Source organism: Tauraco erythrolophus, chromosome 2, assembly GCF_009769465.1.
Source record: "Tauraco erythrolophus isolate bTauEry1 chromosome 2, bTauEry1.pri, whole genome shotgun sequence".
In the NCBI taxonomy this organism is placed as follows: domain Eukaryota; kingdom Metazoa; phylum Chordata; class Aves; order Musophagiformes; family Musophagidae; genus Tauraco; species Tauraco erythrolophus.
This window is the reverse complement of record NC_141466.1, coordinates 85235276-85262940: the sequence shown is the minus strand read 5'-3', so window position 1 is coordinate 85262940 and position 27665 is coordinate 85235276. Positions and strand designations below refer to the sequence as shown.

Below are 27665 nucleotides of genomic sequence, written 5' to 3'. Positions count from 1 at the left end.
ATGATATACCCACCGAAGATTAAACATCAAAATGCAAATGCCCGTAATGCTTAATATTCCTTGTATTAGTTCCTGATATTGTTACCCTTTCATACTTTATTTCCCATGAATGATAAGGTGGTCTTCCTGATCACAACTTTGTATGAATATACTTGGTTTTGAACTAACATGGATGCCACTTCCATGATGCTTTAAAGAAGTTACTTTTTTTTAAGGCTATCAGCTTCAAAATGATATTTTGAAAGAATTTTGGTGAAAGATATGACTTCTAATGATTGTCAGATTTTTTTTTTTGATGGAAAGAAACCTGCACAAATTAAATGTGTGAGAAACATGAGTGTATTCCTACCACGTCTCTGTAAATAGTGTTCCAGGCTAAGCAGATTCTATTTAACACAAAGCTTGATGGTTCAGATTATCAGATAATTAAGAGAAAAGATGCACATAGTCTTTCAGTTCAGTGAGGGAAGGAATGACTTCTTCCTTTACAGTTCAGTGAAGAAAAATGTGTTTTGCTCCTTAATGTGAAGGCACACTATTTTGAAACGTTTTGTTCTTTACTTCACAACTCATAGTCTGTCCTTTGACAAATCTGAAACCACCAGAACTTGATGTGTTACGCTTTGTTCTCTGATTTAAAAACTTAGGAAAACTTTTAGGGCAGAGAGCCGTTTTGCAAAAAACCCTCTTTTTGGTCAACTTTTAAGATGTTCTATTGAGCAAGACTTCACTTGGAAAAACTATTGTATCTCATTTCTTGCTGTTCTTTTATTGAAAGTTGTTGGGAATAGCGTTGAAGGTATCTTTGAAGTTTATTTCTTCTTGAAGCCGTGAAATCTACAGTGGTTTGGATTCCTTGTTATGAAAACATTTGTTCAGAGCATGACTGATAAATTAAGACAAAGCTTCCTTCCTTAGCTTAAACAGGAAAGGAATGTGGTTACTTTTGAAGACTCAGGGGGGCCTAGGTTAGCTGGTATAGAACATCTCTCTGGGAGTTCTAGTTAGCTTCTTGCAAAGATGTTTCTTGAATCGCATGTGGAGAAGGAAATACCCTTTCACTTGCAACTTCCTTCACTTGTGCCTGCAGGAGAGAAGAAGTTGTATCTCATGAGTTTATTTTTGATCTGTACTGAAACTTATGGCAAAGATTGCAATGTTCCAGTGGCTCTCAACAACTTCTTTGTAGAAGCATGATAATTATTCATTTAAGGTATTTTGTGCCTTTGTAGGTGCTGGATGCTTTAAACATCTTCCTGGAGTTAAAACAGTTTATAAAACTGCTGCTTAGCATTTCTGGACTGGAGTCTTATGTCTAGCTTTTGTGTGCATGCTTATAAATCTCTATGGTTAATTTGCAAGTTATTTGTACTGAGATTATGCCTTGTAAGAATCCATGGTATTGTCTGATTTTTCTTCTGTTCCTCATAGTCATACTCCAAAGGCACCACAGAGAGATCAGGTTTTCCCCAAAGCAACTCTGCAGAACTGCAAGTTATTAGAAACATCATAGTACTAATCTTCAATATTGCTTCAGCAATTAGGTGGAACTTAAGTGCTCAAAATCTCTTTCCCAATTAATGATGACAAACTGTTAACAATATGCATCTCTGAAAGGAGTTTTATGTGCAGGACCTGCTTATATATAATAAATTACTTCCAGTCTTCTTGCAGAGTAGGATTTGGAATGCTTCTTATATAAAAGGTTTGTCTTAAACTTACACCAAATAGGCCTAATATACAGAGTACTCGAGAGAGAGGGGGGTGTGTGTGTATATATGTATATGTTTTTTTTCTTTTAACTATGAAGATTTGAGTATCATATCTTTTTTATCACACGGGTAAAGATCATTGATATTTTTGTGTGTGTGTTTGTGTAACTATATATCAGAGTTGTTTTGATTTCTTTACCCTCCCCCAAATTATTCTCAGTATTGGCTCATAGTTTTAAAGTAGAATATTTGTTATAGCTCTGCTTTTACTTCCACCTCCTTCATGAATGACTTCTCTTCATCAGGAGCCCAACTGTAGCAAATCTCTAAAGCTTTATTACTTAGGCTTTTTTATTAAATTTCATCTAACTTGATATGTGTTTTGCATGATACCGTAAGCCAAATAGTTAATATTTTCAAGCTTCAAACTTCTTACTGTATCTCAGTCCAAAACGGTTAGATTAGAACTGTTAGTTTTGTACAGATAAACTGTTGGTGGGAGGGAAGTGATGTAGCAGTTTAGGGAGAATTGTTCATTTAAGATGAGAAGGAGCTGTCTTAATTGATTTCTGGTTACCTTTTTGTCTCCATCTGTGTAATGCTGAAGAAGTTCTAACTGACTTTTTAATTTTGTCTTTCTCTTATCTGGAGACCTGCCTGCCATCTCAACTGTTATCTGAGTTATTCCTTTCCTTAAAAGTATGGCATATATATTTGTAGTGTAGCTCTCTGTCTTTTAATGGTACAGCATTTCCTGTAATCAAGATGTCTGAAAATGAGACTAATCCGTCCTGCCTCCCCAAATTGTTAATTAATATAGGGAACTAAGTCACATGAAACAGTGATGTAGTTGTCTTAGACTTTGTCTTCTAAAAGTGCTGTACATCTATTAAAGTAATAAATAAAATACTGTAATGCAAAATTTGTCTTTGTAGTACCTTTCTCTAAACTTGTGGAAACTTAATTCTGCAGAGTTTTAATCTTTCAATCAAGTATTTCTGTGTAAGTATAGAAATGTTGCCTTTATTAGGAAAAGTTGGCTTCAAAAAAGTAAACCTTAGAGTAATTGGGAATTTTCTTTCCTTGTCAACATGAACTAATTAGTATCACATTATTTGGCTTTTAGCACTTGCTAAGTGAGATCAAATTAAATTGCACATGTCTATTTGTTTCCAAAATAATCATTTTGGGTGTTTGGCAAACAAGCTTGCCTTTATCATTCACACTCATTCTGGTATAGTTTCCCTGTTCAAAATGAGAATAAGGCTGCCTGTGAATCTAAATGGAAAACTAGCAAAGTAACTTTGTATTTAAGTATTCAGTAGAGCTTAGGCCCCAATTATGTCCTTAAATATCATTTAGACTAGCAATACAAGTTAAGACAAACACAGTATTTCATCTTCTGAATCTTCATCTTCGCTGCTTATTTGAGGTAAGACCACAGCCCTGTGCAGGAACGCACACTGTACAGTGCAAGATGGATTGCTGAACTGGCAGTTAGTCTGTCTCCTGCTTTTTGTGCTATTCAGTTAGGTATTTTTAACTTCTGTACATCAACAGGTGAGTCTGTAGGCCGTGCGATGTAGGCCGTCACTAGGGAAGTGAAGGGTTGCCTGGTTTTGAGGCATGTGTATTCAGTTGCATTGATTGCAACTGAGGAGTATATTTTTCTAACAATTTTTCTATGATGTATTACTGATGTAGCTGATGAGCTGATTGGAGTTCAGGCTAAAGTTGTGTTAGTCATGGATAGACTCACAAGAAGGGGACTAGGTGCACAGCAAATGTGAGGCAGGCATGTCCAGACACTTCTGTGTTGAAACAGTTAAATGTCATCAAAACTGCACATAATCGGTTTGAGCAGGCTAAGTGTAGCAGTGGAGCAAGACTGATGTTCCTCCTGACTGCAGTAAATTAATACTAGAAAATACAGCTGGAGAAGAGCAATATAGTCTACAGTGCTTATTGCATTTACAGATATCTTTAAGAAATAATTGGTTATCAGTCTGCAGAGTAACAACTCCCTTGGCAGAGCACATGGTTGAGCTGGCTGGCAGCTCTGAGCAGGCGTGTATTGCCAACTTCTGCATGGTGCAGGGGATGGCCCATGGCCAAGCAGTGAGCTGTGAACTCAGGGGATAGTTCTTCTGTGGGGTACTGTGGAGGCACTGAAGTGAATTCTACCCAGAACTCTGCCTTTTGAATTAAGAGGAAAACTACTATTTGCTTGAGTTCTTGTTTGTGCTGACAGATTGGCTTAAAAATTTAATTCAACTCTCACTCTTCAGTTAATGCCTAGAAAAGATATGAATCATGTTGCAGTATGGGGCTGTCATGCCTTCATTCTGAAGTCTTAAAATTCTCTTGCAAAAAAATCAATGTCAAGAGTATCTGTTCTTTTTTGCCTTAAAAAAAAAAAAAGGGAAAATTCTAAATGTAGTATTAAAGTGCGTGTGTAGAGACTTCAATGTTGGGAACATTTTATAAAGAGATGCTTAAATCCTCGACACAGTGCTGAGAAAGTGGATGGGCTAGTAGGTATTAACTGCACAGAAAAGCTAGCTGTTGCTGTAATATTCTATTAGCTTTATCTTTTAGATAGTTGGACTAATGTCTACAGTATGCATTCCTCCAAGAGTTTAAAAACAAGAGTTGAAAATCCTTTTCTTTACAGTCACCTTCTCAAGATGGAAAGGAATGTTACTAAGTAATATTTTTATGAAGTAAATTAGATAGCTCTTGACAGTTTTGCCAAGCTATTCTTCAATCATCCGTAAAACAAAATTGTCTTAGCAAACAATGCCTTAATTGGTAGACCAAGAAGTGTATCTAGTGTACTTCTAATAAATCTTAGTTTAAGCAGAGTATTATTCAGAACAGGAGTGGTGTCAACCCACAGATAAGCAGTCACACGGAAACTAGGGTTAGCATGTTTCTTGCGTTTTGCCTATCTTCTTTTGATAAAGCACTTTTTCTTATTTACATCTGTATAAATCTTATCAGTAGCAATTTCATGAAAAATCATTTAAAAGATGAAGATTTGCTTGTTTGGATGTGAGTCATTGGAAGACTAATGCAAGAACTTGATAAGATCACGAGTAGGAGTTAAGAGGAAGCCAAACTTGGTTTTCTTACACTGCAGTGAAACTTGGCAGCCTGAGGATTCTATACTTTTCATTTCTTTATTAATACATTTCTCACAATGGATGACATGCAGTATGTTTTTCTAGGATAAGAGAAGTGTTGACTGCCAGAACAGCTATTTTATTTTCCATTCTCTCCCCTGTAACTCTTTTTCCTATGAAAGGACTATGTTTCCTTACAGTTTGCTAGTTGTGCAACAAAAAAGCTGTTAATCTAATAATTATTTTTTTGTTGGCCAGGGGCTCATTATGCGTCTGCTATGGTATTTGACTTTATTAAAGTACTGTGAGGGACCGATGGAAAAGGAGAAATATCTTTTTTTTTTTTGGTTGTATTAGTCAATGTTGCTGTGTAAGGCGCTGTAGAAGAATTAAGAATGATTTCTCATAGCCTGCGTTAGCATCTGGGAAGGTAGGCTCTTGAGATGGAACCTGTTTTTACTTTTAAGCAGAAATCTTGTGATGGAAATCTAGTTTAATCATAGAATCATAGAATGGTTAGGGCTGGAAGGGACCTTCAAAGGTCATCTAGTCCAACCCCCCTGCAAGGAACAGGGATATCTCCAACTAGATCAGGTTGCTCAGGGCCTTGTCCAACCTGGCCTTGAACGTCTCCAGGGATGGAGCATCCACCACCTCTCCGGGCAACCTGTTCCAGTGTTCTACCACTCTCATAGTAAAAAATTTTTTCCTAATATCCAACCTGAACCTACCTCCCTCTATTTTAAAACCATTACCCCTTGTCCTATCATAACTGGCCCTCCTGAACAGCCTCTCCCCATCTTTCTTGTAGGCCCCCTTGAGGTACTGGAAGACTGCTATAAGGTCACCCCGGAGCCTCCTCTTCTCCAGGCTGAACAGCCCCAACTCTTTCAGCCTGTCCTCATAGGAAAGGTGCTCCAGCCCTCTTATCATCTTCGTGGCCCTCCTCTGGACCCTCTCCAACTGGTCCATGTCCTTCTTATGTTGGGGACTCCAGAACTGGACGCAGTACTCCAAGTGAGGTCTCACGAGGGCAGAGTAGAGGGGGAGAATCACCTCCCTCGACCTGCTGGCCACGCTCCTCTTGATGCAGCCCAGGACGCGGTTGGCCTTCTGGGCCGCAAGAGCACATTGCCGGCTCATATCGAGCTTCTCGTCCACCAGTACTCCCAAGTCCTTCTCCTCAGAGCTGCTCTCGATCCAATCACCACCCAGTCTGTATTTATGCCTGGGATTGCCACGACCCAGATGTAGGACCTTGCATTTGGCCTGGTTAAACTTCATGAGGTTGGTACGGGCCCACCTCTCCAGCCTGTCAAGGTCCCTCTGGATGGCATCCCTCCCTTCCAGCGTGTCGACGGCACCACACAGCTTGGTGTCATCGGCGAACTTGCTGAGGGTGCACTCCATGCCACTGTCCACGTCACCGACAAAGATGTTGAAGAGGGCCGGGCCCAACACGGACCCCTGAGGGACGCCACTTGTGACCGGTCTCCACTTGGACATTGAGCCGTTGACCACTACTCTCTGAGTGCGGCCATTGAGCCAATTCCTTATCCACCGAGTGGTCCATCCATCAAACCCATGACTCTCTAATTTAGAGAGAAGAATGTCGTGCGGGACAGTGTCAAAAGCTTTGCACAAGTCCAGGTAGATGACATCCATTGGTCGACCCTTGTCCACCGATGCTGTCACCCCATCGTAAAAGGCCACCAAGTTGGTCAGGCACGATCTGTCTTTGGTTTCCAACAGATTCTTGTTTTCTTAGTTCTGTACTTAGTGCTCTTACAAGGAGGACTTGTTTGAAACTTTACTTGTAAGTGGTAGACACCTGGAAAATGAATAGGACAAATGACATATTTCAAAGTTTTTTTCCTTTTGTAAGTGTTAAATACATGCTGTGGTTCGGTTTTGCCCAGCTCTTCAGTCTCCATTGTTCTTCTGTGTATGAAAACTTTTTTAAAAAGAAATTAAATTCAGGGCAATTTTTGTGTAGAGGATAACATTCTGTTGAGGAAACACATCCCTTCTTTAGATTCAGTAGGGATCACTAAAACGCGAGTGAATTTACTTATGTACTTTTAAAAATGTCTTGCACATCCATCTGCTGGGTTAGTCTAATAGATGAGATTTAGCTGTTCTTCCAATGTCTGGAGCGAAAGAGAACAAAACTTCACAGGGCACAGACTCCTTTACTTCGAAGCTCTGTGGGCTGTCAATAGGGCTGTCCTCACAACCATGTTCTCCTTTTGATGGTTTAAGCCTGCTACCTTGGCTGGACCATGTTCTCCTGATACATTATCTGTATATGCTGTGACATTTTTGCTGTGGTGTGTGTTTGGGTGTGCAAGCTCTGCCACGTGAAGAGGACTGGTGTAACTGGTCTAGCAGAACAGGCTTGTGCTGACTGTCTGGGTTCTCGTGTCAGTACTTATGCACGTTCCAGCTTCACAACTCAAAAAGCGCAGCTTGGACTCCAAAGTGTCATGTAATAATGGTCACTTGGAGATGCTGGAGCCCATCTTTAGTGGAAAATGAAACTGAAAGCGGAAAAGTGGTGCTCTGTTGGCTTTTGATAAGAGATTAATAGATATCTAGATGAAAGACATGAGAAACTCTGCTTGAAAGCATTCTCTAGCAGTTTTGGGTCACTACTAGAAGAGCTCTATCTGTCAAAGCAGCAGAGTTCTCCTTCCTGCTCTGTTCTGCAGAACCCTGATGAAGAGCTCTGGAACAGACATGTTCTTCTGTGTCTGCCAGCTCTACTCCTTTGCCTTAATTTCCCTTAGTTCTTCTGGCTGAATGGGCTGATCTTTTGGTGGCATTATGAGTATGACAAAAACAGGTTTGTTTTTCTTACGTATTCAGAACCTGAAGCTTGTTAAAAATAAGCTTTAAGGGTCTTTTGAACTGTTTTTCAGCTGTAACTAAGCATATTGCCAATATGCATGTGTAACACATCCTTCTGTGTGCTGAACCAACATAGAAAGCAGATTAAGAATGCAAACTGCGTAAAGTCTGGTGCAAGAGCAGGGAAAACTAATTTTAATCTAGTCTTTCATTGAAAGCCAGACATGTCCAGTTTGTCAATAGTGTGGAGAGGAGGAAGGTGGCTTTGTTCTCTGAGTAGCATTCTCATTTGGATTCCCTGACACTGGGTGCGTTTCCTTCTTCCTACATTGTATTTCTTTGCCCTAGCTAGAGAAATTCATGCTTTTAGTGTATGATTGGCGGTAAAGACATTGTTCCCTTCAAAAGGTTACAAGATTTCAGTGTAGTTTCTGGAAAGTTCAGAGCCCTGCAGCTCATACTGATCTTCTCTGAGCAAATCTGTTGTCATCTGGGATGCAGTTCTCCTTTTAAGGGGACGAAAATGTAAGAACTCAAAGTTAGGTAAAAATAACCGGTATTTTATTTCATCTCCAAAGGAATGATTTCATTAAGAGAACAAATATTTACTTTCTCTCATCTGGAATATGTATTATTCATACTGTTATATAGTTTGTAGATATTTGTGATTAAGATTCATTTTGGACTTCAAAGCAGGTTTGTTTTTTCTTGATCCTGCTGGTGCAGATCTCTAGGTTTCTTTTAATTTTAGAGAACCATTCCTTATGATCTCTGCTGCCTTCCAAGACTTTATGGTAGAAATACTCCCAAGATGCTTTTCTTTTCCATAATTATACCTGAGTATGCAGCTTCTTTTTTGTGTGTCCTTAGATGTGTGTGTTTGGGTTTTATGAATAAACAGTATATTATCATTTTTTTCCCTCTTCTTCCTCCCACTCTTGATAGTTCAAGATGAGCCTCTTTCTTCTGAAAAAATCTCTTGACTCTGACTCTGTCAGTTCTGCAGGTTCTGCATTTTTCCTCAAATTCCTTTATCTCTACTCTCACTACAGAGTTTACTGAAATTTACCCTGGACAGATCCAAGCACATGCGAAGGACTAACCTGGTTAAAAAGTAAGAGGTATTATCTTCTCTCGAGAAGAGGGCCCTCTTGATATTGCATCTGAGGGCTGGTAGGTCATATTCTCCAGATCACCTTTTGTATTGATTCTCCTGCCCCATATGCTCACCCTCCTTGATATGGTGGAGATCTTCAACATAAAGCGGTGGTTGGTGATGGTGGTCGTAGATGTTTCCCAAAATTATCCCTTAGAATTGCCATCAGGTATGTAAACTGTTTGAGAGGTACTCTGTATTTTTCTTTGAGGAGGAGAACAAGGAAGAATAAACATACGAAATAAAAACTGTTACGGAAGCAGTCTCTCTATTTTAAATCATTCCATATAGAAAAGTGGATCAAAAAAAATAAATTAACCCCCCTTTTTAATCCAGAAACCTAGTGGAGTGCAAGATGGTAGTAAAAACCTGTTAACATGTAGGAAAACTGGGCTAAGAAATCTAAATTAAACAAGAGTGGGAAAACGTACTACTGCAACTTGAAAGTGTTTAATATGAGAAGATATGGGCATAGGTTCATCCCTGTATAAAGGGATACTAAGAAATACAAGGTGCTGCTTGCTATTCACAAAACTTAGTGTGGTTACCAGTGAACTGTTTCCCAATACTAAATTCACTAGATAAGTCTTGAATAATTGTCATAAGACTTTGTATCCTAGCCTTAAAAAAATAAATCTACTCTGCTTTTTATTTAGTGGCGTCAAGGGTATCTCATTATTTCGTAAATACAACTTTACCATTAATTATAACACTTCTGAAAAACAGCATGAAAGGATGTTTGAAAATCTAAAAATTGAATTGCCTTGTTTCTCATCATTGATGCTAGCAGCAGAGGTTTGTAGTCAGTGGAATAAACTGATGCTTAAGACAGAATCAATATCTTCTATTAAAGTGAAGTGTAAACTGCAGTGTAAGAGTTTCTGTGTAAGTTACTGTTGCTTCAAGTATGTTGATTTCATAAATATAGAGATCTTCCTGTGTCCAGAACTAATCAATAAAGCTATCTGTGTGCACTGCTTCAGGCTTACTGTAACCAAGCAATGAACCAAGATTATTCTGAAAGTTGTTGTTTGTAGTCATGCATTTAATAAGACATTCTTATTATTGTATCTGAAAAGCATTTAAACTAATAGCCTGATTAAAAAACAGTGTTACTTATAAAAGTGTTCCTTAACAGAAAACATTGTAGGTCATGAATTTTAACAAATATTCAATATGTTATTGGTTTTCACCTACTTAAATATGCTTTTAAAATTCTAAGTTCCTGCTTATGTCTGACAATTCACTTATCTCATCTTTAGTAATGGGCCAGTTGTTGTTTTCAGTAACTCCAGCCAAAAGGAGAATTCCTTTGGTAGTAATGAAAGCAGCTGAGAGAGGAATAAACCCAATAGTAATTTTGTACAACAAATATTCCAAACCAACTTACTATGTTGCCAGGCTGTTGAAGGGGAAACTCTTGCTCAGTTACATTTCTCCCTGTATAAGAAATTTTCAAGACTACTTTTATATGATCTCAGCATTATTTCTAAAATATATGCCATTGCAACAAATGGGGAGCATTGAGTGTGGAGCTGACAATGGGTTTTTGTTTTCCCTCAAGTGCTCATGGTAAAGGAGTCACAAGCACAAGAAACTGCAAAAATGGTGGTTGCTGGGTGCATGGCTCTGAAGCAGTAGCAGAAATTATGTCCACAGTGTTTAGCACTGTCTTAGAACTGAGTATGGCCATCGCAAATAATAATACCTAGGTTTTTCAGGCGCAGCTAATGCTGACAGTAACTCCTTTTTATAATATCAGCAGTCAAAAACGTATGGAGAAAGGGAAAGGAACAGCCTTGTGAAATACGGAATCGGAACAGGTTTTGATGTTAAGCTGAGGAAGTAGTGCTGGTGGCTTTCCAAAGCTGTGTAAGAAACTACTGCTCTAACTTGCTCCTGTTCGGTGTTGCAGCGTGATTCAGTGGCACCTCATCAGTTTGAGCATCAAAGAATTCAACCCTGGTTTTGATGACTTGATTCATCCTCTTAGAGGAAAGAAGTGTGAGTGCATGAGTGAAAAGGAAAAAGGTGGGAAAGATTAGAGTCACCAAGCAATGTTGCTTGGGGCCGGCAAACAGTAGCAGATACTTGGCTTTCGGAAAGTAGCATTCAGTAGCTAGAGAAGTTAACCTGTGTCTCCCTCTCCTTTCCCCTTTTAAATTATTTGTGAATGTTGCTTTTAGTGCTTGTGTGAGTTTAGGGGGTTTTATCTTTCAGAATTTTCTTTAGCGCTTCATTTTTTTTAACTTTAATCTCAACAGGTGAATAATATCCATCAACAGAACTGCACAGACTTTAAGAGCAGGTAACCTAATCTATGCCTCTGTCTTTATCTGTGTTTTACTGCAAGTGCAAAATAAATGAGTTTTCAAGCTGTCTATGTTTTTAATAATAAACCTTTTCAAGTTGCTGTTATCTGCAACATATGTATCGAGTAGTGAGAATTAAATGTCAAATAAATACTTGCTTTGAATTGTTGCTTGGTGGTTCCGAAGTCTTCCTTCATTTTCTCTAGGATTTTTTTTGCATCTGTGTATGTGAATATTTTTTTAGCCTTCTTCCTACCCCAGAAAACTCTTTTGATGGACTATCTCATTTCTTTCCTTATTCTTCTTCTTCTTTCAGCTTTTGAATCTGTTGTTCAATTAAAAATAAGCTTCAATATTTCATCTTTGTCAAGTTTTTTGAAAGTAGACAATAGTAGTAGATAAGGACAGATCAGATTATGACGTCCCTGAAGGAACAGCTGTATTGCGAATTGAAATATTTGTAAATCCTTGTGGGTTAAGATCACAAAGCCTAGTTTCTCATGGCCTTAGCTTATAAATGCTGCTGCTTGTTGTCTATTCTAGTCTTACTGAAGTCTTAAATGATGGTAAAGCTGCATTTTGTCTGCAACTCACCTATTAATCTGGCTATGTGAGTCAGAATTTAAGGAATTTGACAGATCATATTTACTCATTAGTCTAGAAATAGCTTTTGAATTATTAGCACAGTCATACTTCTCACTTACACTAAGTACTACGTCTCTGAAGCTCAGTTTCGCTTGTATGCTGTGGCTAAATATTTTAGTGCTTTTTTCCAGAATGCAAATAAAATGGCTTAAGAAATTAGAGCAACGTATGAGGGTTTTTTTAAATTTGGTGACTTTAATTTTTGGATAGCATGAATGGTCTAAAAACTGATGCCAGTTGACTATACCTGGTTTCTTTATCCATACCATTAAAAACAAGTCATTAGGAAGACAAGACAGTATCTGAGAACTTCTGGCTCATGTAGTTTGAACGACTTCCTTCCTATTCTCTCCTCTAAATCTTTTAGGTGAAACAAACTGTTCTAGGACTTAAAAAATACCCAGACAAGTTGTTTTGGTTTGGGTATATTTTTTTTTTTTGGTTTGCCTCAGAGAATCTAGCTTTCAGGCTTGAGATACTGGATGTCTACAGCTATAACCTGTTGTGCTCTCAGAAATATTATCATTCAGCCTTGAAGTGAAAGGACTGGCTGATGAAACTTGACACTCGAAATGCCTCATTGTGATGAGGAATTATGGATTATTTGAAAGAACAGTGATGAAGGAAGTTGTTTAAAAAGCTAATGATGCAACTGTCTTACTGTCTACATGTGTTATCTCATGTTACTACTTGTTCCCTTCATCCCTGTGTTGTCTGAACTGTTGGGGCTGGACGTTTGTTTTATGTGTTTGTAAAGGATAAGCCCGTTTGAAGTTCTACATAAAATGAGACTCATAGAATGGTTAGAGTTGGAAGGGACCTTAAAGATCATCTAGTTCCAACCCCCCTGCCATGGACAGGGACACCCTCCACTACACCAGGTTGCTCAACACCTCACCCAACCTGGCCTTGAACACCTCCAGGGATGGGGCATCCACAGCTTCTCTGGGCAACCTGCTCCAGTGCCTCACCACTCTGAGTGAAAAATTTCTTCCTTATATCTAATCTCAATCTACCCTCTTTCAGTTTAAAGCCATGGCCCCTTGTCTTATCACTACATGCCTTGTCAAAAGTCCCTCTCCAGCTTTCCTGTAGGCCCCCTTCAGGTACTGGAAGGCTGCAATAAGATCATCCCGGAGCCTTCTCTTCTCCAGGCTGAACAGCCCAAACTCTCTCAGCCTGTCTTCAGAGGAGAGGTGCTTCAGCCCTCGGATCATCTTCATGGCCCTCCTCTGGACCTGCTCCAGCAGCTCCATGTCCTTCTTGTGCTGAGGACTCCAGAGCTGAACGCAGTATTCCAGGTGGGGTCTCACAAGAGCAGAGTAGAGGGACAGAATCACCTCCCTCGACCTGCTGGCCACACGTCTTTTGATGCAGCCCAGGATATGGTTGGCTTTCTGGGCTGCCAGCGCACATTGCTGGCTCATGTTGAGCTTCTCATCCACCAGCACTCCCAAGTTCTTTTCCTCAGGGCTGCTCTCAATCCATTATCCACCCAGCCTATACTTGTGCATGGGATTGCCCCGACCCACGTGCAGGACCTTGCACTTGGCCTTGTTGAACTTCATGAGGTTCTCACAGGCCCACCTCTCAAGCCTGTCAAGGTCCCTCTAGATGGCATCCCTTCCCTCCAGCGTGTCCACAACACCACACAACTTGGTGTCATCTGCAAACTTGCTGAGGGTGCACTTGATCCCACTGTCCATGTCACCGACAACGATGTGAAATAGCACCAGCCCCAGTGCTGACCCCTGAGGAACACCATTCGTCACTGGCCTCCACTTGGACATTGAACCGTGACCACAACTCTTAGAGTGCGACCGTCCAGCCAACTCCTTATCCACCGAGTGGTCCATCAGTCAAATCCATGTCTCTCCAATTTAGAGACAAGGATGTCATGTGGGACAGTATCAAATGCTTTGGACAAGTCCAAGTAGACAATGTCAGTTGCTCTTCCCTTATCCATCAATGTTGTAACCTCATCATAAAAGGCCACCAAATTAGTTAGGCAGGATTTGCCCTTAGTATAAAACAGAGATTGAACAGTCTCTACAATCAGTAAAAGTGGAAAATATAGCATAGCAATCCGATTGCACAGTCCAGTGCTGAAAATGACTTTTTGCTGTGAGGAGATGTCTCTGGTAAATTTAGTCAACACAGTGGCACTTCGTAATTAAGTGCAAGACTGATTTAACGACAGCAGTCACCTTTTTAGCCAGAAGGAAGGTTGCTGTCCAATAGAGATGGTGTTCTAGTCAGATAACGATTGGACGAGTAGATGAGTCAGATTTCAGATGTGTAGTGGTGTTACTGCTGTGCAAAACTGAGGACCACATCTGCAGTGTATGTGAGGACGTAAATAAAACCAGTGTTTTCAGACTGATGCAAGGAAAGAAAATGTTGCTGTCTCAAATAATACACTTTTTTTTCCTGAGTATTTTGCAGAATGGCCAATACTAAAATAATCTTCATTCCTTTCCCACCACGTCAGCTATTTCATTTTGTCAGTTTTGCTACAGTTTTGGCTGTTACAGAAAACGAAATTAAAAAAGACGAGAAATAAGAAGTAATATCCTATTAACGAAACATAAAATCTTTACGATTGTGAGAGTTGTGCTATTTTTGAAAAATGATTAATAGATACTTACTACGTTACCTATCTTGCTTGATCGACCATCAACATGTGAATGAGTTAGTATGTTTACACAGAGTAATTAAAACATTTGCAGCAGTGCAGTATATGCCAGTCAGTACAAGCATCAAACTGATAACCATGTTCTTAGTGGAGCTTATTTGTGATTTGGAGCTGCTTTCTATTGTATAGACATATGTTGTCTTTCCTGAGTGTTGTGTAGTCCTTACTCTCTCATCTTCAAGGACTTTTCTGATCCATGTGACAATGTATTTTTCAGGAAGACGAACACAGCCTTTTATTCTATCAGCTAGTCTGAGAATGCAGCTGTGGCCTGGGTACAAGACTCATTTCCATAGTTTTTGTGGTATCTTTTTGCTTCTCTTTAAATTTTTTTCTTTGGGATAATGTATCTCTTAATTTTGTTATTTGCTGTTGTGCTGTGATCAGGATTTCAACTCTTCTCTCACTTGCCAGAGAACAATTGTTATTTTTTCTCTGTCTTCTAGTGGTAGCTCAAATTGCTTATTAGGATTTCTGTTGCACTTTTGAAAGTGCACTTGGTCTCCCACCTTGTGCCTGCCCCCACTTTTCTACCACAAAGTAAGTCTCTGATTTGAGTTCACTTCTGGCCGCTAATGTGAAAGGATACTTCATGTGTAAGCATGTTGTGTGTATATATTTTCCTGTGTCCATATGTGTGTATATATGCATACATGTGCATGAATTTAAGGAGTCTTTCTCCTCAAATCCTTTCTTTATTTTCTCACTTGCTTCGGGATGACTTCTGACTTAAATGTCAGTGTATGGGCATATCTAGTGAGAGGAGGCAGAGCGCTCACTGCTGAAAATAGTGGGAAAGTGTGTATTGTGGAAACAGTAGGTGATAGTAGTGATGTTCTGCTCTTCTCTTATATATACCATTCATGACTTCCAAAACAGATGATAACTTTTACTGCATCTTTTGGCATTTTCCATCTTTAAGGCTAATATTCCATTTCCAAGTTGGTAGTATAAAACCTTTTCTGAGCTAATGAATTCTAGAAAATGGTAGCTCATAAAATCCTGCAGAAGCGTTTAAATTTTGACTTTGAGAAGTTTCTGATAGTGTGTGAGTTAGGCAGCTTTAAAGTGGAATCTGAGTTGGAGTAGTCTTTCCTGTGGAGTCTTTTGATTTGTTGAGTTCCAAGACTTTTCCTTACCGGTGGGTTTGAGAGCAGCATAAAAGCTTTCTGCGCTGCACCTGGTTTAGCCATCATGCTTGGATCAGCCTTTAGTTCTGGCCCTCCCCCTCTTAGGTCGGTTTCTATGGTAAGGGCTTTTTGTGGAGGTTGTGTGAGATCTCCGCTAAGGGTGCAGGTTTGGTGACCTCTCCTCTGAGGGGTTGCAGATGAATAGGCCGTAACTTGAGCAGATATTAGCCCTTATGCTCTTCTTGCTAGGCCTTAACATCTAGGAGGAGGTTTCCCACTTCTTTTTAGAGTGAGATTAACTCCGGTCAGTGTGCCTGTAGAGTGTGAAATCGCCCTCCAGTCTGCTGCTTGCAAGTGTGCAGAATTCCTGGGATGCTTTGGTAAACTGCCCAGTCCTTTCTGAACGTCTTCCCTTCTGTCCTGAAAGACTCATTTTCCTATGAGCAGGTTTGTGTATTGTTAGCTTTGTCTGACAACTGAAGGTTGTGTTCTCCCAGGTCTCATAGATACATCTGGTACACAATGGAAATGTTGAAGGTTTTGCACACAGGACCTCAATCGTATCTAAAGGGCTCCGTTTACACACTTGGTATAAAATTTAGTTGCATAAAGCTGCTGCTCCCCTCTGCACCTCACTCTCTGCCTTTGCTCAGGACTGAATAAATGGGATCCCAACTTGAAGGAACATACTTTCTCAGAAAATACAGACAAACTAATGAGGCACAGTTTGGACAAAAAGCAGTGCTCTGTTCTAGGAGCAGAACGTATAGCAGCTTCAAGGCGAAATGCCTGATTTCCTGCCTTGAAGCTGTGGGTCTGTGCGTCCGCAAAATTTTACTAATAGAGTGCTCTGACATTGGTTTCCTGTAATAGCATCAGTTTGGGTGTTAACCTTGGTAGACAGAAAAAAAGCAAGCTTTTTTTTCCAGCTAGTGCCTTATTGCAGAATGGTGTCTTCAAGAGGTGTAATGTTGTATAGTTTTGTTCTGTGTTAAGCAGAGAGACAAAGATCTGCATTGCCTGCTTCAGATACAAATCTTAGTACTAAAACTTGGCAGAATCTGAAGGAAGCATAGATGTCCCTTATCTCTGTAGTGATTTGTATTTCTTCCTCCTGATGCAGGGATCTGTCTTTCACACTTCTTGTCTGGTTTGTGATAGGCATTCTTTTCTTTGTGAGATTGAGCTTTGATTTAGTAGTCTATAGAGTATTTCAGATGAACAATGCTATCTAGGTCCGGTAAAACTTAAAGATGTTATTGGGAGTTATCTATGTGAATTTCGTACTATGGAGCCTTTAATATTTGAATGCGTTAGTAGATAGCCTTACTGTGAGAATTTTTGGACTGTACTAAAAGTTTACACTTGCAGTGGACAATATTTCTCATTTCATATTTTTTTTTAAATAAGAATCTGCAGTTAAACAGTGATGCTAAATAGTGATACTATGAGTATTATGTCATGTGCCCAGAGCTGCCAAGACTTGTCCATAAATCCTACTGTTGGATGGAAGGGAAAATATGTGGAGTTATTGAATGCAGAAGTCATCTGTCAAATGCAAGCTTGTCATAAGGTTATTTAATTAGAGGAGTTACTAAGTAATTTTTCAGACTTCTGGGACTTATTCCATCTATTTGTGTTCAAAAATGTGTTGCTTGAAAGAGATAGAAGGAAATATTTCCCTTGCTTTTTCAGTGGCTCAGTTTCTGAATCTGAAGATTAACCTTTTTCCCTTAAAATGGTCAAGGTTTTATGTCAATCTTGCTTTTTATTTTCCTATCGCTTTCTTAGAGAACAAAGCAATGCTTTTGTATGCTACAGAAAAGATCCAAGACACAGCAATTTTAATTCCCTTGTCTCAACCTATGCCTGTGATAGGTTGAGAGTGCCTGCAATAACCTTCTGTTAGGGCTGAGAAAACGTGGTGTAATGTTGTGTTGCTTCACTGCATCATAACCCTGCAGATCTGATCCAGCAAAACACTCAACCTGTTAACTATATCTCATTTTTTTTTTTCCTTTTTTTTTCCCCCCTCATCCAAGATAGCTCTCTTGGCTCCTATTTCTATGTTGGTGTGTTATAATAGTCACCTTGTTCACTTTACTATCAAACTGTGGACATGACTGCCACAGCAGTTTGCCTTTACATACACTTGTATTTCTGATAAATGTATATCCTTTTGATCTCAGTTACATTTGCAGGGTTAAATATTTATAAAACAAAACTAAGCTGAAAAGAGTTTAGTTCTAATTGCTTCCCCTTTCTGCTCTGTATTTCAAGATGTGTGTAAAGGCATTGGAGTGTTTTTTATTTCCATTCTTTCCTTCTGCCCCGGCTGGTTCTTATATTGCAGCTGAGGAGTTGCCTACTGCTTCAATCAGAAACACATAGATGGAGAATTGGAAATACATGGGTTACTGGAATACTTCAGTACACTTAAGTTATTGGATGCTTACATTTTAAGTTGAGTTCTACTTATTTATTCAATCCTTCACTTTTCTTTTAATTATTGAACTTGAGTTTCCTAGACTTTCAGAAAATATAAGTCTTTCTCATGTGTGTAAATATTAAAACAAAGCACCACACTGTTTGCTTTCTGTGCTTTTTTTCCCCCTCTCCTGTGGAAAAGCCTTTTTTTTTTTCTTTAGTCAATCATAGAGCTATGAGAAAGCAGTGATGAGGTGAATTCAAAGAGGATTAGAGACAGGACTTAGAAATGCAGTCTAATTCATCAGACGCTTCTGATATTGTAAAATTAACAAGAGACGGCATTAAATCATGCTTGAGCATTTGTTGGGGTAATTGCCTTCTTTAAGCAGAAAAATGTGTACTGGTTTTGAGTGATGGGTGGTTTAATGTTGTAACTAAACTTGTAATCCTTTACTTGTAATTGGAACACCCTTTTCAGCACACTTTTCCCTGCTACGCTGGCTGTTGCTTCCCTTGCATTAAATACCTCAGATAATTTAGTGGTTGATCTTGCGGTTTAAAAAAAAACCCCAACCAGTGAAATAATACATCCTTACATCCATACCCCCCTGCCCTCAGCTCACTGTTGAGTCTGCGGACTGAATCGAGTCACCTGATCTGCCACACCAGTGTCTATAAAAGAAGTGGGGATGGTCCAGCAGCTCGGGATGGAGATGTGGTGAAGTGTGAACAGCCCCTTTCAGGAGCAGCTGACTTGTCAGGGTAAGCAGCACCAGCTACATGCCCACTTTGCAAAGTGTTGCAGCACTTCAAGATTATGTTGTCCTTCTAGTTTTTTCCCCTTGCTGGGTTAGTTGTTCCATGGTATCTTTCATCTGCTGTAAGTAAAATCAACTGGAATTGTTGAACAGGTGTTTAGTCTAATCTCATTAATTTTTTGAATGACTATTGTGCCCACTGTATCTCTTAGATCTGAATTGGAGTCTGCATACTTGTATTAAGTGACTTGAATGTTCAGATTTCACGTCTTGGAAAGCACTCAAGCAAGAAAATGAATATGCACAGTAATTCTCAAAGAAGAGCTATGGACTTTGAAAGAAATGCAGTGGACAGATACTGTTTGTGTATCAAGCCATGCCCTACTCTTTGGGACTTGTCACCACTTTTTCTGTCTTGTCCCATTCCAGAAACTGATCAATTAAAACAAGCAAACAAAAATTAAAAAGTTATTTGTCAATGTTATAAAAGTGCGGGAAAAGCAGTAGGTATGAGATAGGATGCTAAAATTAATGCTACTGCCCGAGTATGTACCTCAAAACACTTACTGACCCATAGGAGATGTGATGACAAAATGCTCCCTGGAGGTGAACATACCAATAAGATGCTTTTAACAAGTTGCAAATGATAAAGTTTTGTGATGTCTTCCTGACTTCTTTTTTGCTGTTGAAGGTTTTTTTTTTCCGGGCATATGTATAGCAGATCAGATCACTCAGCTCCTTTTGATTGATGAGGATTTATGATTAATTTATTCTTGAATTTTTTCCTTATCTGGCACAACTAAAAGAGCAACGTAAACACCGTTACTGCTGAGCGTGTGCTTACTGTGTAAATTGTGGAACTATGCGCCTGCACTGACAATTTCAGTCAGTGGAACAGAAGGCTGTTTTAAACATTATTTAAAAAAACCCCATGAATTAACTATTGAAAGAAATGTCTTATTTTGCCTCCATCAGTCTTTCCTTTGGGAACTAAAATTGAGTGATAATAGATTTAGATGTTATCTTTAATTTAAATAATCTTTGCGAATATTTTGTGATATTTTATTTCCATAGTATGTGACAAGTAGTGCAGACAAGTGAGGGTTTTTTTTGAGACATGGTATATTTAACAGGAAATACTGAATACAGTTTCTGACTCCCTGCTGCCTGCCATCCTTAGAGATGGTTATTCCTTGCTTTTCAAAGTTACTGGTGTACTTGAGAGTTTGCCCTTCTGTCAGTCCTAGTACCCTTAAATGTTTCTCCTCTTCTTTTTTTTGTTTTGTTTTTTTTCCCCTTCCTGCCATCCACCCTTATACTTTTACACAGCTTCATGAATCATGAGGATTGAATAGTCTTAGAAAAAAAAAAAAAAACAGCAAAGCCTTTTAATAGCTCCTGCAGTGTTTCCATTGCATTTGTGTTCTTCCTGGTGTATGAAACCTTCCCTTCTCTTCTGCTGTTTCTGTGGAGAGATGACAGTCCCTCCCATGAGTCAGAGCGAGATTCTGTTTTGCTTTGTGGTCCTTGGGCACTTCACAGTGAATACTGGTCCTGCTTCTGCTTGTGGTAGCCTCTAAGGAGGTTTTTGCTTGGTTGGCAGGGCTTCTTTAGATGTGGTAGGCTTGGGTTAGCTGATATTGTTAGAAGTAGCCTCTGGCAAGAAGGTGTGTTCTTATCCACCATGCTTTATCTGTGCAGGAGTGTGTGTTATTGCACAGTCTTGACTGTCCTCTCAGTCTGATGACCATTTCAGCTCCAGCAGTGTTTTTTTCCACTGTACAGCTGAAGAAAAAACGAAGGGTGTGTTGTAGTTTTTTGGGGTTGTGGGTTGTTTTGTAGTGTTGTGTATTTTTTTTTCTTCCTCTTTCTGGTGGTATACTAGCTTACCAGTTGTGGAAGGCAAGTCACTTTTAGTTTTCTGCTTTCTTGGTAGGTGGTAAGGTTGACGACTTAGTTTAGACACTTACTATTAGAGTGAATGAAATCTCCAGGTGAAAAGGAACATGGTTTAGTTGAGGTCACCTGGAGCAGGGTACCTGAATTCTCATAGAGCTCTAAGTGTTGAGGGGGGTTTATACCTTTAGAATCACGTTAGATGATATCAGGTGTTTACAGAAGAATTTATCATTTGTTGTAAAAATATTGCAATACAGTCTAAAGCTGCATAGCATTTGCAGGCTAATAAATTCAGTCAGTGTATACTAAACCAATGTTGGCATTTGGGTGATAAGTCATGCTGTTACTCTTAGGTTATCTTCAGATTTTAATTAGTTCCCTAAAATACACTGAAATGCAAGTCTTTGTATTTAACAGCTTATCTATACTTTAAAGCCTGCTACCTGAATAGCCCTACCTGGGGGTTTCTGTTGCTTGGTGGCTCTTATCAGTTGACTAAGTTTATTGTGCCCAGAAATCTTAAATGAAGTTGAACCAGAACTTCCAGTTGATCCATTTGCTGTACAAGTCTGTCTGCTGCTGCAAAGCTGGATTAGACCTTCCTCAGAGAATATGTATGCATGTATACCAGAAAGTTCAGATAAAATGTTTTTTCTCTAGTCTATTCTGGGTTTACAAAATATCAGGTTTTATAGTTACTTCAGTACTCTGAATAGTGCCTGTAAGCTCCAAAATATGTACTTTGCCCTAAGTAAAGCTAAAATTTACAGAGAAGATGGGGCACTAAGGCATTTAATTTTGTCTGGAGACTACAGCTTATAGTAATTGGTTTTTCAAAATGTTTTGAGTGAATTCACTGAGAGTATATCTAAAAATATTTTCTGTGTATGGAGCTGTTAAAGTGTAATCTTGATACTTCCCCGCCCCCCCCCCCCCTTTTTTTTTTGAGAATTTAAAATTTCTCTTCTATACGTGAGTAGTATGTGTGTTTGTTTTCCCCTGCAGGAAGTTTCTGGTTTTGTTTTGAATATTCAAACATATGAAAGGAATGTACCTCTGGCAGCAATTTACTTAAACTGATTAAAGGAATAAGAATGAAAATTAAATCATCTTTGCTGTAGTAATTTCAGACACTATGTCCAACAGTGGTAATCAAATATTGCAAGGTATATATATTTTCAGTGTTTTTTTCTGTTTATTTATGCTTTGCTTCTTGCTGTTCTTGAAAATGTCTGTTTTACTAATGCTAAGCAAGTTGGCAATCAAAGGAAGTCAGCATTTGTTTATGGGAGATTTCCTGCTCATCTTGCCTGTAAGAATCAGCATTGCAGGCATTTTCAGAGCACGCTTTATCTCAGTTTCGTAAAAAAAAAACAACCCACATTTTTGCTGGCAAGGGAAGACATGGTTGCCTCGTAATTACATTAAATTGCTAGAGTGCTTGCCTGACGTGCGGGAAAGCTGGATTCATTTACTGCAGCAAGAGAGACTTGGAGTCATGTTTCTGAAGACCTCTTGGAAGGCAGCGAGCGAGCGTTGGGTCAGAAAGCAAGCCAACAGGCTGGACTCTGCTGAAGGTTCTCCTGTGTTAAGAAGAGGCCTGCTTAGCTGTTCTATAAGCATCTAACGTGATGTCTAATTAAAAGATTGTAAAGTGAATGGCGGGGGTGGGGGGGTGGAAATGGCAGATACTTAGTGCCAGCAGTAGCAAAGAAGATTGGGTTTTGGCTGTGTCTGTGGCTTAGGCAGCTCTCTGGCTGTGCTTGGCTTGGAGTCCTTTTCTTAGGTAACTAAGCTCTATAAGGAGCATTCATGCTTGGTTTAGGGATCTGAACTGTAGCAGGCATTAAACTGTTGCAATGCCAAGTGCTGTTCTACATGACATCAAAGTCCTTCTGTATATCTGGCCCCAAGTACATGATCTGAACAGAAGTACATGAAGTGCTGAGAGGGATGTCTGCCGCAGCAAGAGCACGCCTTCCAAAATCATCAACTGATTTGACTGATCTGTACTGCATGATGCAGTGAAGCCTCGTATTAGGCCAGCTGGATCAAATGATGCTCTTTGAAGATGCTGCCAGTTTCCTCTTAGAACATCATCATCAGAAGAAAATCTGTCTGCAGTTGGCTCTTGGCCAACATCTTAAAAGCAAGTACCAAAACAGATATTAAGCCTTAGCATGTATTTTGCCCCGTGAAGCCACTTTTCTCAGCTATTCTGTCTGAGCATATGCTACCAAGGCAAGTAGAATTTTGTTTTATTTTGTGTAATTCCCCACTTTGTATTCTGTGTGAACTTCTTTGGAAAGTTGTGTTGGTACATGGCGATGAGCAAAGCAGTTGGTTTGACGTGTCTAGGATAGCTGGACAGCTTTAGCCCTTGCATAGTGATGTGTGTTAGCCTGTGAGGTGTTTTCATCTGGCTCGCTGCCGTTTCCATGGAAGAGACAGTGAACAGCTGTCCAGGTAGCACGTGGTGCATTTGTATCTCCTAACCCTGCCCTGTGCTCGAATGTTGCGTGTTCCTCAACATCTGGGTTGTCTGAGACAGGAATGGCTGGTATTGGAGACGCACTCAGCTCCCACTTAAGATGTTTTCAACCGCAGGAGCTTCGCTGACGTCTGAGTTGACTCGCTACTTGTAAGGCGTGTGATATCTTAATATATCTAGTGTTGTTACATGTTGGTAAGTTGTTATCTTGTTGATAGGAAGCCAGTGTAGGATAGAAATCTCAGCTATAATGAGTTCTAATACATAGCAGTTAAATGTCAAATCCATGATACTTGAAACTTTTAATTAAAGAGAAAAAAACGTATTGGAAGAAAGAAATAGGAAAAACAGTAGTGGTTTTAAGTGTTTTTTATGTAGGAGCAATACCTAGACACTGGATCAGTTTAGTATCTTTTTTTTGGTGCCAAGTGAAATAACAATTGACAAAACGCTAATTGCTCTGTAACGCTTGTAAGGAGTATATTATTCAATACAAACAAATATTCCAAAACCAGAAGGGTTAAGTGGTCTGGAAGATCTTAGTAACGTCAATGAAATTGTCCTCTAATGTACCTCTGTATAATTACAGCTTTTTAAACTACAACGACACTAGTATTAAATTTCTTGTTGAATACGATCATGTCTTGTAGATGTGTAGAAATGCTGTAAAAATGTGTTTGAAACTTGCTTTGCATTTGTACTGCCTCCTCCTCCCTTTCCCTCCACCAGTAAGGGCAGCTGCAAATTTGTAACTAATCATTTCATGAAACAATTTTTTTGAGTCTGATTCTTGAAACTGGAGTTTCATACTGCATCTTTGTCATATCTCAAAATCAATCTACTGTGTAGTCTTAATGGAGTGAATGAGTTGAGCAGGAAAAGTGGTAATAGCAAGGTTTCTAAACTGATGTAAGCTTTCTGAGGCGTAGAGAGAGTTTACGGTGTCCTGAAAGAAAAAATTGCTGTGCTACAGTAATTAATCAGCCTAAAAAAATCCCCCCAAAACCAGCAAAACTTGTTCAATTTAACCTTAATGAATAGGGATTATGATTTGCAAGGAATATTTTAACCATTTGATAAGCGAATGTATATCACATTAACTTCTGAGCTTTTGGAGTAGCAAATTTATTTCAATAATTGGATTTAAAATTATATTTAATTTATGCTTATTTGGTACATTTAAAATATTACTACAATACTGTTGTAGAATTTCCCACTCAATGAAGTTGAAAGATTGCAATTGTGTTTCTTCGCATGTCATCTTGGTACTGAAGTAGGAATTAATGGGAAACAGTGACATGACGTGTAAAATTATTGTATGCCAAATCTCTGCAACATGTGCATTATAGTTGACACGTACTTATTTTGATGTTACTATATGTGTCCTGGCCTGAGAAATTAACTGCATGAATAATGACCTCAAATGTGTTACTGTAGTGGCATTCCACATGCATCTAATGTTTAGTTAGTGTCTATGCTAGTTGGCCAGCTACCTCTTAATTTTTAATAAGCTCAAAATACTTGTCCAGGCGTATTTACAACATTTACATATTTAGATTGTAGCCTGATACTGTCAGCAAAATAATATTTTAAAGTATTAAGTGCTAATAGTATTTGACTATAGAAAAGGCATTAGCTTTTTCTTTTTAATTTTTATTCATTAAATCTCTCTTGTGCTCTCATGGTTAAAGAACTGTGCCTCCTCTTAAGCGGTTTCCGTTGCTTTCAGTCTTGCCTTAAGCTTAGCTTTTTGTATGAATGACTTGTTGGTGCAAGCATTGTTATCTTCTACCAAGAAGATTACTCTTCAAATGCAAGTGGCTTTTTCAGGTCACACTGGAAGTTAGGATTTTGTCTCACCCCGAGCAAGCTGAAAAATCAGCTCTGTCCTGTGATGATGACAACATAGGAATGTCATTTGACCATGTGATTCATTCATGTATTCCACCAAATTAACATGCTGAAGCAATTTTACAGTCAGAGTTGTAAAGAAACTGTTTGTATTTATATTTATGGTTTTAATGTCTGCCACCTTCTCCTTTAGTGCACTGGAGTTCTCTCGAAAGGATAGAATGTATTGTTTGCCCCTTAAAGGCATGAGTTGCCCACACGTACTTTCCAAATGCTTTATTGGGTGAAAACTGGTGCTTACAACAGAACATCAGTTTTAGCTGAGTAGTCTGTTTTAAAAATAATGAAAATAGACTTCTTTTGGAGAAGAAAACTACCACAAAGCTCTAAGGTAGGGCACAAAGGTTTGAAGTTAATATCCCATACTCTGCTGTCGCTACACTGTTTTAGAGAGAGTCCTAGGAGGCAAGTTGAGCATCCAGCAACCTGCACTGGGAGCTTTCATCCTGACAGCTTGACTCTCCTCAGAATGTCTGAAGACTGTAGCCAAATAGTTTCCTTGAAGCCTCAAATTCTAAATCTAACCTTTGCCTTTGGTAGTTTTGTGTTAATTAAAAAAGCAACAAAAAATCCCCCAAAAACAACTAACCAAAACCCCCAAACAAACGAAAAGAAAACAACAACAGAAAACCTCAAAGTGGAAGAACTTGATAAATAATCATGCTTAATTGCACATACTCCTCAGCTAGAACGATTAAGGGGAAGACAGAGTTTTCCCCTAAAGACTTAAAGAGGTGGGGAGGGAAAGAGAATGAGGAAGCACTCAGTAGTTATTCTTTAACTACAGGAGAAATCCCTGTGATTTTTTCTTTTTTTTTGGTTGCTTAATGGCTGTCTCTAACTTGTTTTTCAACTTCCATAGTTTTGGGTTTTTTTTAGACTCATTACATTAATTTGACAGTGTAGAGCTTGGTGGAATTTTGCAAAACTTGACATTCTTACTGGGAAAATTTTTCTTCCAACTACAGTTGATACTTGCACTTATTGTTTCCATAGTGTTGCTGTTTTTAACATGGTGCACAAAGCCAAATAAGTAGTGAAATACAACTTTCCAGAACTACAGAAAGTTTCTATTTCAATGTGCTGGTGGGACTCAATGCACAGTGAAAGGTACTTTCCCTCACGAGCATAAGCCTTGATAATTTTTTTGAAATGTGGTCAGAGTTTTTCTTTGGTTTTTTACTTACTTGTTTATGCTTATTGCCTTAATCTTTAAGCAATGTTATTGCTCTCCACAAGGCCCAGTAACCCAAAGCATGGACCATATGGTGAATGTAGTAAAAGAACCTCGACAAATTCTCTCCCTGGTGTTCTTAATGCCCAATTCTATAAAAACCATACATTTGTAGGATTTCATTCTTAACTGATTTAGTGTTTATATGACTGTTCTCTGAAAATGATTAACAATTATGAAAAAGCATCAGTATTCAGTTCTGCATTTCAGTATTTTATAAAGCCTTTTTTAACGTATTTCCAGCTATTAGTGCCTACCTGATGTAGATGCTTAAGCTGAATTTACACTGGAAAATTCAGACGTGCCTGGGGACATACTGAAATGATATAATTTCATTGAAATGTTCCATAACATTAGTTTGGCCTGTTCCAACTGCTTGCTATTCTAACCAAAGAATTCCCAGATGTGCCTTAAGCGCTGGGATGGCAGAGACAGTTTACAGTCCATCGTCCTGTTCTGGAGACTCAGGCAGATTCCTAGAAGAGGAATGAACCCTTCTGCACTGCTTGGCTTCAGTGCCTGGTAACGTTTCTAGGCACACTTGATTTATTAGTATAGGCACAGTATTGCATCTTCTTACATGATGTAGCCAAGGTGGGGCTTTGGTGGGGCTTTAGTGGGGCTGTGCAAATAAAACCAATATTGTAACTGAGACTTCTTCAGTGCGGACTTAGAAAAGGCAACAATTCAAAAGAATTTCTTTGGCAAGTGTGTGAGAATAACAGAAGCTGGTGGCACTTCACTCAGTTGGCTAAATTTCGTGTGCAAATCCGCTACAGTTGCTAATTACATCTGTTTTTTCAGGCAAAAAGTTACTTTCTTCTCCACTTCTTCCAAATGCACAGTATAATAAGGACCCAATTGAGCTTGACGTCTTGTATGTTTTTTGGTAATGAGCATACAAGAGTGTTTTTTTTCTATTGAAAGGAAAGTAAGATTTGCAGATTTAGAATCAATGTTGGGAATTGTAGTAGAAGGAGATGAAACTTATTAATACTTCCTTCTGCCTCCAGATGGGTATTATCAATATTACTGGAATTACAAATCTGGCGGAGTTGCCTGTGAAACCCATGATAAGCTCCACTGAAATGAACACATGAAAATAGCAACTTGCAGATATTTTGGAAGGCTTTTTCCAATTGGAAGGCTGCTACTGTGGATATAACTGCTAGATAACCTGACTTGTCTTTTTCAGATAACTTTTCTATTTGGCCTATTGCTTGATAGAGCAGGACTTAATTCAGATTTTGTTTAATCTTTTTGCCTGCCTTGCTCATTTGAGTATTACTGATCTTTTTTATAAAATCAATAATATTA

At 38.9% G+C, this 27665-nt stretch overlaps 1 protein-coding gene across 2 annotated transcripts in view; it reads left to right on the top strand.

The window, feature by feature from the left end:
* The window catches only part of GALNT2 (polypeptide N-acetylgalactosaminyltransferase 2), a 103135-nt gene that overhangs the window by 30293 nt on the left and 45177 nt on the right, over positions 1-27665 (top strand). The gene's annotated exons all lie outside the window — the stretch shown is intronic.